Raw genomic sequence first — 14,305 nt, forward strand, 5'->3', positions numbered from 1 at the left:
AAACACATGCAGCCCGCACTGCATAATGAGTAGCCAGTCCTGCAACACTATATTAACAGGAATGAAATATAAACTGCGTGTTCTGCTTACAAACACCTTTGAGGTTTAATCAAATGCAGAACAAGAAATAAGCCCGGTCTTTCCTAAGGCTTCGGGCAGCCAAGCCCATTACCAGTCCCTGGCTCGTCTCTGTGTGTGACTTTGGTAGCTTGTCCTCCACCGGATCAGCTGCGTGCAGTGACCTGCAGTGCCTCTGCTGTAGTGAGCGGTTCTGTGGGGTCCGTTGCCAGGGACGCCGTTGCCAGGCTGCAGGTGTTGTGTTCTCTTTCAGGCTGGCCCCGCGTCTCTCCCAGCCAGGAGCAGCCCTGGGCCCGGCTGCCTCAGCTCCTGCAGTCTGCGGGTGTCTGGGGAGCGCTGCTCTCCTCTGATCCTAGTCCGGGCAGGCAGGTGAGAACTTGGAGCCCCCCAAACTAGAATCTCAGCTTGTAGAATGGTTTTAGTTTACTTGTGTAACTCATTATCTCCTTGGATCCATAGCTCTTCTCTCTGCTTGAGCCTTATTGGCCCCTCCATGCCAGCCCCCATCGCTCACCTGCCTCTTTCTCGTCTCACCCTATTTCTTACCCAGTACCCCAGTCTTGCAGTATGGCAGTTGTGTAAATATGTCTTGTGGACCTGTTTACGCATCATGTTCGTATTTTTGTTGGGACGTACGGTCGACAGACAAAGTTATGTTAGACACAATTTACAGTGTATATTTAGCGAAAATGAACGGAGTCCTCTCAATGAAACTACTGTGTATCCGGCTCACTATTTGTTGAAAACATGGGTCTAGTGGACGATTTAATGGAGGAATGTGTGCATGTGCACGTGTATATGTGGCGTGCTAACACAGCTTAGTGTATGTTAACGTTTACGCATTACGACCATACCTGCACCAACCCTGGCCTTGGGCAGGCGGCTTGGCTGCGCCTGCACACCCCGCCTGCCCCTTGGAAGCAGCACCGCATATACGTATTACTGAGTGCCGCGCATGTCACCCTTAGTACAAACTCAGCCCTCACCGCACCTACGTTGAAACATGTGCGATACCCTCGTAGGCCACCCCACCTGCACTTACACTACTCGAACACTGTGTGACACCTACAAGAAGGCTCTGGTGTAGGAACGGCGCACACGTGTTCCGCGAGGCACGCACACTGTCCCTGCATTCATGCAAACTGAAGTTGAAAGGGCAGTGACATGCAGTTTCAGGGACAGGATGCAACCGTCTCTGGACAGGATGACACGGAGTCCAGGATGGGTACTTCAAACACTCATATTGGGTAAGAGAGACACTGGATCATTGAAGCAGTGGGACAGAAAACACAGGGGCAGACCACTGTCCCATGGTGTGACGGGCACTAACTAGGACAGGGTGAAGCTCAGTGGTCGAAGTGGGGGAAAAAATGTAGGGGAACTGTGGGCGGATAATCAGAGGGCGGGAATAACCTGTGGATTGGGTCAGTGGGCGGGGTTAGAGGTGTGGCAGAAAGAGCAAAATATCAACATTCTAAGTATTTGTTACCCATTTCACTAACCGGTTACAGCTTATTACGTTATTTAATTTAACCAATGGACACACATGTTTATTTAAGGTTGAGTTGTTGACATTAAAATACATTTACAAAGTGGGGTAAGTTTCCAATCACAGAATGTCCCAAATATCCTTAAAAGTGGAATCACAAGCCATTTGTCTCCAAGCCATGGAGTTTCTGTCATCAGCACTTCTCCCTTTTTCCACAAGAGCAGTTCAAACGTGAATCGCAAAATATCCGAGTTTGCAAATGTTTTCCACATAATTATGGCTCTGCCATATTTGCCATATAATACTTCATCTGCTGCATAATCTGACGATTTTAACTAATATACTAGAACATGTGACTTGTGCTGCTGTGAAGTGGAGGGCCCTTTGCAAAGGTTGACTGGTCACCTTTCTCACTGCTGCAGTTGTATGTTACACTGATACTAATAAGGCAAACGCTTTGCATAGACTGTTAGCATATGTAAAAATGTAGGGTAGGGTAGGTTGGAGAATGGGGAGTGAGAGCAAACGAGGGCGGGTTGGCCACAAGTAATCTGCAGTCCTCAAATAGTAAAGGGGGTCTGTGGCGATTATCGGAGCAGTGGTGAGTGGTGCACGGATAAAAACCATAGGGAGTGCGCTCAAATAGAACGAGTATCTTCGAGGAAAAATGGCGGGTGCGCCAAATTAGCGAGGCCAACTAAGAGGTACTAGAGTACTGGAGGGAGACACTGGTAGCGTGCGGTTATCCGGGCTACCGCATAACTCGCTACTCGAAGATACTCGTTCTACTTGAGCGCACTCCCTACGGTTTTTATCCGTGCACCACTCACCACTGCTCCTATAATCGCCACAGACCCCCTTTACTATTTAGGACTGCAGATTACATATGGCCAAACCGCCCTCGTTTGCTCTCACTCCCCCTTCTCCACCCTACTCTGCTTTGGACCATTGTTCTTGGTCCTCTTCGCACTACCCTGGCCGGGTTGGAATTATCACCGGCCTACGGATACCACCTTTACTTGAAACCGCCTCACAGCCTGAAGAGTCACCGGTTACAACTTTTGTGTGACAAAACAAGTGTCGGCTGGTTGCTTTTTCTTTGTTGCAAAATTAAAGACTTGTGAATAACATTCTGGTGTAGACCATTAACATTCCTACAAGAACGAGACCTTTCAGATAAGGTTATACCTTCATTACGTGTGCCCAGGACCGTGCTTACAATTTTCGTTTGAATCTTGATTCACACTATTACGGGGGTTACAGGGTATTCCCCCCAACCTGGCAGCACCGTGCACACTCAGACCACAATAGACACAACGCGAACTAGCCTGAGCGCCATTCTTTCTAGACTAGACTAAAAACCTTCACAAGCATATAATTTGAATTGAGTCGCATCCAGTTGTTTATAGCAGGTCAAATTGGATTGTAGTTGAAGGCAGTGTGAATTTCTCTCAGTGGGGCAGTATGGTGTTCAGTGAGGGAGCGGATGTAGCACTGGGGGCAGAGCTGCCGAATTTAGAACTAGGGAACCAGGTTCAGCCTTCATGAACAGTCCCCCAGACCACTCTCCTGAGGGAGCACATTCCCATGCTAGACCTTAGAAGACCCTGCAAAACCAGAAAAGCCTGGTGTCTTAGCACCAGCAGGTGGACCCTAGCAGTGGCAAGTGTGGGTTCACAATGAAGGCTTGCCCACCACACTCCATTCTGAAGTTCGCCTCCAGTCTTGCGGGCAGGCCTACAAAGTAGCAGATCCTAGAGCAACAGTGACTCTGTCACTGAGGTCAAAGGACCCCTGAGAGGAGCTGGCTCTAGGGCGATGCAATCGGTGTGACTGCAACGGATGCTGACTTTGAGTGGTGGCGTTGTAAATTATGGTTTTAAAAGCACTTGCTGCCTCCTTCCTGGCCTACAGCAATTTTCGGAAATAATAAAAATGTCATGATAACTCCGGTGAATAAACTTCTTCCTAGAGCGAGATCGGAGTTTTGTCTAGTGGAAATTTTGACTCATGGAAAGATAGCGCAGAGGGTTAATGTGCCTGCTGCAAAGACAATGTACCATGCCCATCACAAAGTACACATATTTAAAATAGGTCAGTGGGTTACTGCTTTTGTCAGAGAGATCCTTTTGCTACTTGCAGTTTATAAGTTAAAATCCTAACAAAGAACAGTGAGCTATTAACTTTCATCTAAGAGCTGCATACAAACTGCAAGGTATAAACTAGAGCTTTATGGTTTTTTCCCTAAGCCTTTGATTATCCTAATGTTGCAAAAAGGGTTCATTTGGATACAAATCAATAATGATTATTAAAGAGAACCCCCAATCATGGTATTACGTTTTAAATTCTGAGTTTGTGTTTCTCCAGATCAATTACTATTATACTATGCTGCCTACTAGTATGGTTGTCATGTGACTCCTACACCTTGTAGTCCTTAGTCTTATGTAACATTTCCTATACAGTGATTTACACAGGTAAAATTGATTGTCTCTGTGTATTTTGCTGACGACAGAAACTCCATGGTTCGGAGACAAATAAAGGGCTTTTGCTTTCACTTTTAAGCATATTTGGGACATTCTGTAATTAGAAACATATCCCACTTTGTGAATTTATTTTAATGTCAATAACTCATATTAATCGTTAAATAATCATGTGTATCCATTGGTTGTATTACATAACATAATAAGCTGTAACTGGTCAGTGAAATGCCAAACAAATACTAAAGATTGGGATGTTTTGCCAATCCTGGCCACACCTCTAACTCCGCCCACTGATCCAATCCTCAGGTTATTCCCGCTCTCTGATTCTCCGCCCACAGTTCCCCTACTTTTTTTCCCCACTTCGACCACTGCATGCAGCTCTTACATGACAGTTAATAGCTCACTGTTCTATGTTAGGATTTTAACTTATTAACTGCAAGTAACACTAGGGTCTCTCTAACAAAAGCAGTAACCCACTGACCTATTTACATTATGTGCACTTTGTAATCTGCATGGTACATGTTCCTAGCAGCAGGCACATTATCCCTCTGCGCTTTCTTTCCATGAGTCAAAACATCCACTAAACAAAACACCATCTCTCGCTACTAAAAACATTAATCACTGGAGTTATCATGACATTTTTATTGTTGCTGAAAATTGCTGGAGGCCAGGATGGAGGCAGCAAGTGCTTTTAAAACCATATTATACTTGCAAAGACAATGCCCCCACCTGAAGTCAGTGCCATCCGCGGTCCATGCAGGTAACAGCGTTGGAGCGGTGGGGGATGGGGGATTTTGAGGGACGATGCTGAGGGGAAAATTATACTATTTATTTAATTTTCCCTCGGCATTGTCCCTCGAAATCCCCCCTTACTCGGCCCCTCTGCCCCACCGCTGTTACCTGCACGGACCGCGGCTGGTCACAACTTGATGCGGTCGCTCTGCCCTAGAGCTACCCTGCTCAAGGGTCCTGTGACGTCAGTCACAGAGACACTGTCACTCTAGTGAGTTCTGCTTCATAGGCCTGCCTGCAAGACTGGAGGTGAACTTCAGAATGAATTGTGGTGGACAGGCCTTCAAGGTTAACCCACGCTTGCCACCGCTAGGGTCCACCTGCTGGTGTTACGACAACAGGGCTTTTAAGATCTTACGGGGCCTACTAAGGTCTATCATGGGAATGTGCTCCCTCAGGGGGAGTGGTCTGGTGGACTGGTCATGAAAGATGAACCTGGTTCCCCAGTTCCAAATTCAGCAGCTCTGACCATAGTGTCACATCCTCTCCCCCACTGAACACTATACTGCCCCACTGAGACACACTTGCACTGCACTGATCCGCTATAAACACCTGGATGTGACTCAATTCAAATTACGCACTAGACAAGAGCAATATGCTGCCTAAAAAAACATTAACAACATCCTAGAAAAATCAAACACTCATAGGGAATGCAAGATTAAGTAAAGCATGTGAAATGTAAGCAGGAGCAACATGGTTACCTTTTTCTTTTTACACTCAGTCAGAAATTAGTGATTGCTTTTACTTGAAAAGTTAAGGCCATGACCGCAGGGCCCAGAATACCCGTATCAATACCCATTGCTTATATCCTTACAAAACATAAGCAGTATGGTTTAAAAAGACCACATTCGTGAACACACAGCCGCTGTACACATTTTGAGCCAGATGTACAACAGAAAATTTCATGCGCATACGGGTATGCGACCCGTTTGCGCATGCAATGTTCTTCTGGGCCATGTACTAACACTATTTTGCGAGTCACAAATAATTTGTGACTCACAAAATAGTGTTTTGCGACTCACTATTAGGAAGGGGTGTTCCCTTCCTGATGACGACTCACAAGCTATGAACGAATGTTTTGCGACCGCAATTGTGGTTGCATAACACTCACAATTTACTACCCTCGCCAAGAGGGTGGTAATGCAATCGCAAAAGGGAAGGGGTCCCCTTTGCAAATGCAGGGGAAAATATTTTTCAGGGGCAGGCAGAGGTCCCGGGGACTACTACCTGCCCTTAAAAAATTCAACAAAAACATTTCATTTTTATTTTTAAATGCGTCCTGTTTTCCTTTAAGGAAAACGGGCTGCATTAAAAAAAAACTGCTTTATTTAAAAGCATTCCCAGACATGGAGGTCTGCTGAGCCTAGCAGGCCACCATCCCTGTGAGGCCCAGCCATTCCCAATGGGTACGCAAATTGCGAGTGCCTCAATAATATGCATGAGGCTCACATTTTGCAACCCCATTGGTCGCACATCTGGCCCTTTGTTTTCCAATTCACCCATCAAGCAGGTATTTCAGTACCTCCAGGAATAGTGCACTTTCCAGCCCAGGGAAAACAATGTTGTACAAAGAGAGATGAGAAAACAAAAGTAGTGCTTGGCAAACACTGTAAAAGTGGGCTAATGTGTATAGGTGTGAATAAATCAATCTGGCCACCTTTCAACCACACTGACTTGCTTTAGTTCGTTATTTTTCATATTTTGAATGTTTTATTTCTCTCCACCCCGAGGCTGCACTTAGAAATTGAAAAATGCCAGAAAAAGACACGTTTACAGCAAAAGTGTTTTTCTTTTTTGGATCCATTTCAAAGGGGAGTAAATAAACGAAAGGGGGAAAGACAAGGTAATACCCATTTCTTGAAGTCTCGGTTTTCACTAAATGAGGAGGAGTGAGATAGAAAGAGAGGGAACAGGCGCAACAAAGAGAGGGGGGGCAGTTGCCAGCGGCCGGAGAACTGGACACTGTCCTTGTCTTCTGTTATATCCTGCTAATGTCAATCCAATGTTATTCAATCACAAGTGGAATGTTAAGGTGATGATGCTATCAGAATGTTGGGGAGTCTGTCAGAGAAGGGACAGATGACTGGGCTGAGCTGCCTGCTGGCTGCTCCTGGTGGGGTCTTTATCTGATCTAGACTTGGTCTTAATTTGATCTACTTATAATCTACCTGTGATCTTTTACCAACTTGAAATAAATCTCTTTAAAACATCTCAACTGAGTGGACTTGATCACTACAGAATTTTGGCGACGATTTGAACTTAAAGAACCTGCTACTTCAACCTCATCAATCTTCAATCAACTCAAGCTGACACCGCTCTCTTCTCTCATTCTAGACCCCACCAGTGACCCCCGTCGGTCGCCCTCTATGCTGAGTGCCAGTTCAAGTCTATTATCAATCTTCAATCAAAGTGCATGTTCCAGTCTACTCAGCACAGACTGCCTTCAACTCAATGTACCAGTTCCTGTCTGCACAACACAGACTTCCTTCAAATCAAAGTGCCTGTTCCAGTCTACACAGCACAGAGTGCTTTCAACTCAATGTACCAGTTTCTGTCTGCACAGCGCAGAGTGCGTTCAAATCAAAGTGCCTGTTCCAGTCTACACAGCACAGAGTGCCTTCAACTCAATGTACCAGTTTCTGTCTGCACAGCGCAGAGTGTCTTCAAATCAAAGTGCCTGTTCAAGTCTGAACAGGAAAAGAGTGTGTTCTAATCAAAGTACCAGTTCCACTCTATATAACACAGGGTGCGATGATTTGATCTTACCCTCTACGTGCTCAACTCAAGTTCAATCTTCAAGAAGGGAAGATATTCAAAAGCTTCATCAAGCCTCAAACTTCAAAGACTCTGGCACCGCATCCAACTTCAAAGACTCTGGCACCGCATCCAACTTCAAATACAAACTCTGGCACCATGCCAGATCTATTTTCTATTTTCTTCAATTCAAGTTTGTTCTCAACATCTTCAACATCAAGCAGAGCTGAGTTCTTCCAAGCATTTACTCCTCAACCTCAGCACTACAACGGAAACACCTCAAGAACCAAGTCATCCACTAACTTTCAAGCACCATTCAATATTCAAGCTTCTGTGTCTACAGAGCCTCTACAAGCAAGGTAATCAGCTGCTGCCAGTGCCTCACACTACGCAGTGTAATTCGAAGAGCACTCGTACACAAGCTGTTTTGACTATTCTCACAGGCCAGAGGCTAGTGGACATACTTCTACTTTTGGAATAAGCTAGCAGTGGGGTATGCAGTGAGCAACAGTGTCCACTGAACTCTTAAAAGGTCTGTTTTTGCTGTCCCTTCAATGTAATTGGTCTGCTTCAACCCAGGGATCCTGAAGGGCACACAAGCTGTTTTCCTGTTTTCACAGTGTAGAGGCAAGTGAACTTACTACAACCCGCTAACTTTTGGAAAGTGCGGTTATCAATGTCCCAGCAGCATCAAAGACTTTGTCTCAATTAACTTCATTACACCTTCTACAAGTGTATTTGTGGATTTCTGGGGTAGGTTTATTTTGATTGATTTTGGGTTCCCCAGTTGCCCCTTTCGACGGGATCACAATCAACCCACCAGGTGATCTGGTTCTTTTATTCAATATGGGGAGGACTCATGCCTGTGTCATGGATTTATTTCTTCAGTACTTTCCCGTTTTTTACATTTGCGCCTCTGCCTCTAACTTTTCAATCGCAGTTGAACCGCTGCCTGGCTTTTCAAATTTGCCTCGAGCTTACAAGCAGAGCGCGCGCAGCTTTACCTTCTTCGTAGAGTTCTCTGATGTCTCCATGGTTTCCCGCACCTTCTTCTTCTTCTTCTTCGATGTCCATTGCTGCTTCTGGACGTCTACATGCCAAGACGTGCTGTGAGCCACCCGGCTCAGCGTTGGTTTCCCGCACCTTCTTCTTCTTCGATGTCCATTGCTGCTTCTGGACGTCTACATGCCAAGACATGCTGTGAGCTACCCGGCTCAGCGTCACAAACGTGGCGCCATCTTGGGTTTGGAGGTACCACCGATTCCCTGGAGCCACACTGTTTCATGGGTTTTAAAGAGTTGTCTGCCAACCGCCTTCGTATCTTGGTGTTTCAATAAAGTTATCATTACTTTCAATGACTTTAGATCGGTGCAGAAGACCTTCGTATTTTACTGCAGGTACTTTGTTTTCATTTTGGTAAACGTTCTGTCCCTCCTGCATTGGTCTATGAGTGAACTCTTCTATTCCAAGTGATTTTAGGTCGGTGGATTCTACTCTTTACAACAAAGTGCTCTTGGTTCCTGGACGCCTGTCTCGCTGATCGCGGAGACTTATGGCAATGAAAATGAAGACACAGACAATTAAGAAGAAATGCGTGAGGCCCTTAGAGCATTTGACAAGGATGGCAATGGTTACATCACTGCAGACAACGTGTCAGTACTTGTGGACCCCATGTCTCTTTCTTTGGTTTGGACGCGCTCCAGTCATGACACATGTCGACCAATTTCAATACTTCATTACTTCAATATTTCTATGCGGTGAAGGTACTTTTCCATTTTGAACGCTACGCAATCGTTGGAACTGTTCAGGGTCTCCTCATCTGTTTTTGTGTTAAGACAGCTCTAGTGCTGTGTCATCGAGGTTTTCAAGGAGCGTGCTGTTCTAGCTCAATGTCTTTCTTGTGCTTATTCAAGCTAGTGATCACACGTGTTTACCTGAGCACAACCTCTCCTCATGTGCTTTTCAAAGGGAAGTTTTTCTCGCGTTTCTCATGTTTCTAGCACTATGTCAAAGACCAAGCTTTGCTGTGTTCTCTTTCATTTAGTTCAATATGCTCAATTTCAAATGCTATATATTTTCTTCTGCTTGGGCATAGTTTGTCCAGTGCAGTTTTTCCTTTAAAAGGGCAGTTTAAGGTTAACCATTACATGACCTTGTCCTCAAACATTCGCTATATGGCCTGTTATGTCTTTCTATTCAGTTTAAAGGGGTATATACGACCCTAGTTTCAAGCTTTCAATATTTCAATTATGCAATTATCAATGTACTTGCATTCCTTAGTAGGAAATTGGTACCTAAGTTCACTTATCGAGTTGCATGCATTCCAGTAGTATTTCCAGTAGTATAACCTCAACATTACAACACCACCTCAACAAGGAAGGTAACTGGTGGTTGCCTGAGTGTGTCTCCCATGCGTAGTAAGGTGTTCAAGTTCTGCGCATATCAACTTCAACCAAGCAAGTGTGGTAAATTGTTTATGTGCAGTGCTGGAGTGGTGTGGGCAAGAGTTGTGTTCAACAACAGAGCGGCATTTCTCCAGTGTCTCGACACTACACTAATGGACTTCTGCTCAACCTGCCTGTTTCTTGCCATTTCCTGTCACCCTCCTGCTGCGCTCACAGTACCTCAACTTCTACCTCCACAAGCAAGGTAATAACTCTGGCTGTGTTTGTGATCAATACCTTTTGGACAAGCTTTGTCTGCACACAGTCAAGTTCACTTTTACTACGATGTTAAACTGCTTCAAGAATCAAGGGTTGCCAGTTCCTGCTGCCACGACGTCTAGATGTGGGCGCTACAAAGGGGTGTGTACATGATGTTTTCAAAGTGCTCCTTGCATCTACAGTAGGAGCAGAAATCTCTACATAGGGTCCTGCAATAAAACGGACCTGTCAAAATACTGTCAACTGTGAACATATTCTACGAGGAAAACATCGCATGTAACAGAGCTGTGCACATTTACAACGTTGATACTTCTAATCAAGCAGTTATCCAGTTATGAACTTATTTTTACTCAATTGTGGCCCCAGTAATCCTCTCAACATTTTGCAAGTTCATACGGTCTGAAGAAATGGCAATATTTTGTTTTTGTAAACACCATATTGGTCGCCCCTAACCTGTACATAACAGATTTTTCAACTCAAGTGTGTTCCCAAAATATTCAACATCAAGGGAATCGTAGGCATCTTTTCTACCATCTTCCAGAGGGTAGCCTGACTCAAAGTGCTTCCCTAGAATCAACAATTCTGTCAGCTTTGCTGTATGTGGTGCGACTGTGTTTTACTATGCATCAAAACAACTGGGGAAGTGTTGCCTAGGATCTTTTTGTTTCACTCAATATTTTCTGGCAATCCACAAACTGTGTTTCCATAAGATGTCAACCGTTTTGCACGGCGTCAAATGTTTGATGGCAACTTTATGGTTCGGAGTGTGACCAGTGTCACACTTTGCGACATGTCCTGTTTTGCCTTGAACAAGTGTGGACAGCTGTTTATGTGCAGTGTCGGACCGGCATGCACAACACCGGAGCCGGGTTTTCCAGTGTTTCGGTTTAACATGAAGTGACTTCGCACAACATTACGAATGTCTCAATACGGCTTTCGGGTAAGCCTATTTTTTTTTTTTGGGGGGGCCCGGCCATTCTCTCGACATTTTGGGAGCTCAACTGCCTGTTTGAAAACTCTTCACGAGCCACCTGTTGCGCATTCTCCCTGTGCGTTCCTTGTTTCAAAAGATGCATCGCTAAAGCCTCTGCACCTTGAGTCTTACCTGTTCCAGCGAAACTCCGTTCATCCCTAGTGACGTCATTCTTTTGGAATCTTCTATGTGGTGAGGTCTTCGCGACCGCCGGCTCCTGCTTGATGTTTGGATGTATAAATGTGTCGTGATCCACCCGACACTACCTGCAAAATGTGCCGCCATCTTGTGTTTGGCTGAGGCACATGACTCTTCACCGTGCTCTCCTTTTGTTTCTGCCAACCACACTCCGAAATTGGCAGTTTACCTTGTTGGTTTTCCGCTTTCAGCCCCATTTCATTCTTGTTCTGGCCAGTGGGTGCGTTTTGGGGAAGTCTTTTGTACTTTCTTATATCCTCTAATGTTGTTGTTTTTCTTTGCTGTTGTGTGAGAAGGGAGGATGGTGTCTATGTTTCATTTCTTTTCTGTTTCTTGGTTGCTCTCCTTTCTATGGTTGTTCTCACATTGCTCTTCTTTTGATCGATGTTCTTTTATTGTTGTTCCTTTTGTTTGTATAATCATTCTGTTTTCACTTTATCAGGGTTTTCTGACATTTCTAGTTTCCCGTATAAGAAAGGGAGATATGTTATATCCTGCTAATGTCAATCCAATGTTATTCAATCACAAGTGGAATGTTAAGGTGATGATGCTATCAGAATGTTGGGGAGTCTGTCAGAGAAGGGACAGTTGACTGGGCTGAGCTGCCTGCTGGCTGCTCCTGGTGGGGTCTTTATCTGATCTAGACTTGGTCTTAATTTGATCTACTTATAATCTACCTGTGATCTTTTACCAACTTGAAATAAATCTCTTTAAAACATCTCAACTGAGTGGACTTGATCACTACATCTTCTCCGGGCGTGAAGGAAAAGACAGAGTCCTTTTCCTTCTCCGCCCGGTCCTCCCATCCCCAAAAGCCGAGCCTTAACTATCAGCCTTGGTGATTTCTGCCATCTGAGAGTAGGGGAACGGACTCTACGAAATTAAAGAAGGAGGGGCACGCCGTGCCCTGCCAATCCTGCCCACTTCGACCACTGGTGAAGCTGAGCCATTGATCAGGAAACATACTTAAACCAGAACTGGCACATCTGAGACAAGATGATGAGACGGACGATGGAGGCTATGGAATGAAGACAGTGGGACAAGAAAAACTTGAAATTTCGTTGTCATCTTAAGGATCTTTGGAGCCCCGGCAAGATGTATTTCGGCCCCTGATTAAGAACAAGTATTGACATAGTCAATAGGTGTTGCCTTTGTGACCTTTCAAGTATTTAGCCATGCAGCACATTATCCTCCTGTGTTGCCAGAGAATTAAGCATTGTCAGGCTTATCTGCACCACTTTTGCATGTTGTGCAATAGCTCATTCTTGATTTTTGAGATCATATTTTGCTGCCGGCCATTATGGCAAAATTGAGAAACGAATGCAATAAACTTAACTTGTGAAAAAAGGAATGAAAAAGATTTGCCAACATTTATGCTGTTTGTTTAATAAGGAATGGAACAAACATTGGAGAGATGATGAGGTGCAAATTAAAAAGGTCAACAACAAAATCTATGTGATTATAGTAGACGTTCCGCCGAGTGGTCCAGCCTGTCATGGTATTTTAACCATCAGCAATTTGCAGGCCAGGATTCACATGCCAAAAATGTGAACTGCAAGTCCCAGACTACAATCTGCAGTTAAGCCAGAACTGGCTGATGGAATCACACACAAGTGACTTCGTAGGAAGTACGCAGCTGCACTGTGTAAACACGCCTAGCACCATGCACCATAATATAGCAAACAAGAGGTACAGTATCTTAAATTTGCCTTATATAATTGGTTTCAGGCACTACCCTCCCATAATTGTGACATCAGTAAAAGCCTGTAGTTACAGTGCATTAAAGGTGCCAATGTACATCCAATACTGAAATGTAGATACTGTCATCAAGTGAGCGACGTAGCCCGCATGCCCCCAGTACTATATGAAGGTGTAATCACTTGATTTAACATTAGCAATGAAATGGGGATACCATCCCAGGGGTGCTATAAATACTGAAGTTCATTAATTCCTCAGCACTATAAAGCATGTGCGGTACTTAAATGAAACAACAGACATGCATGCCCCAGCAGAGACTTTTAAATGTCTTTCAAGTAATGTTCGCCCTATCCCTTCATTGAATGTGCAGAGCACTATGAAGTCTGTATGAAAAGAGTCACCCACCTCTTGTTCTGCCATTGTTTCTGCTCCAAAGAAGTGTGCCGCAGCCTCGGCAGAGCACGTACACACCCACACTGAGGTACGCCACCCTGACAGTTTCTTTGCTCCACCGGCTGTCTCACCCAGCCGTGGATAGGATGAAATGTCGCATTTTAAATCACAGATTCACAATAAGCTCAAACAATCTGTTTTTACGGGTCAAAATTAAAAAAAGAGGTGGGCAAGCAACGCCATTAAGAACAAAAAAAGGCCTGGCCGCCATACTTAAAGATAAAAAGCGGCGTGCCGCGCCGATCATGGGAAACACAAAGACTTTAGATGAACGACAACCAAAGTTGCAACCATGGCTAAATAAATAAAAAAGAGTGCACCGAAAGTGAACATATTGCTGATAGTGAAAGGATCCATGTTGCAGGGGATAGTCTCCAGGGCGGGAATAAGACAGCTAAAAGGTGGGACAAATGTAAACTATTCACCAATTACAGCAAAGGAATTTCAAAAGCCAGAGGAAACAACCACTGAAAAAGCGCTGGGCATGTTTAAAGCCCATAGAGTGAATACCGTATGTCTCGAAGACAGTGCATGCGCGCTGCCTAGGGTTGACCTAATGAGGGGTAACTTTTGACATGGAATTCATTGTCCAATCAGGCTGTTTCCCCCACTGTGGGAAATACAAAGGGTGGCTTGGAGGATTTTTAACAGAACTAGAGCACAATATTAAAGCAGTCATGTGAGCACAGTGCTTGAAATTGTAGTTTTAATTGCCAGATATACGTAA

General features: G+C 44.6%; 1 protein-coding gene across 1 annotated transcript in view; it reads left to right on the forward strand.

The window, feature by feature from the left end:
- The first annotated feature begins 326 nt into the window (after nucleotides 1-326).
- SAXO4 (stabilizer of axonemal microtubules 4) overlaps nucleotides 327-14,305 on the forward strand; it is a 149,195-nt gene continuing 135,216 nt past the window's right edge. The window contains exon 1 of the mRNA XM_085646850.1: nucleotides 327-447. The gene's annotated coding sequence lies outside the window, so the exon portion shown is untranslated. The remainder of the gene's footprint in view (nucleotides 448-14,305) is intronic.

This window comes from Triturus cristatus, chromosome 3_2 (genome assembly GCF_964204655.1).
Source record: "Triturus cristatus chromosome 3_2, aTriCri1.1, whole genome shotgun sequence".
Lineage (NCBI taxonomy): Eukaryota > Metazoa > Chordata > Amphibia > Caudata > Salamandridae > Triturus > Triturus cristatus.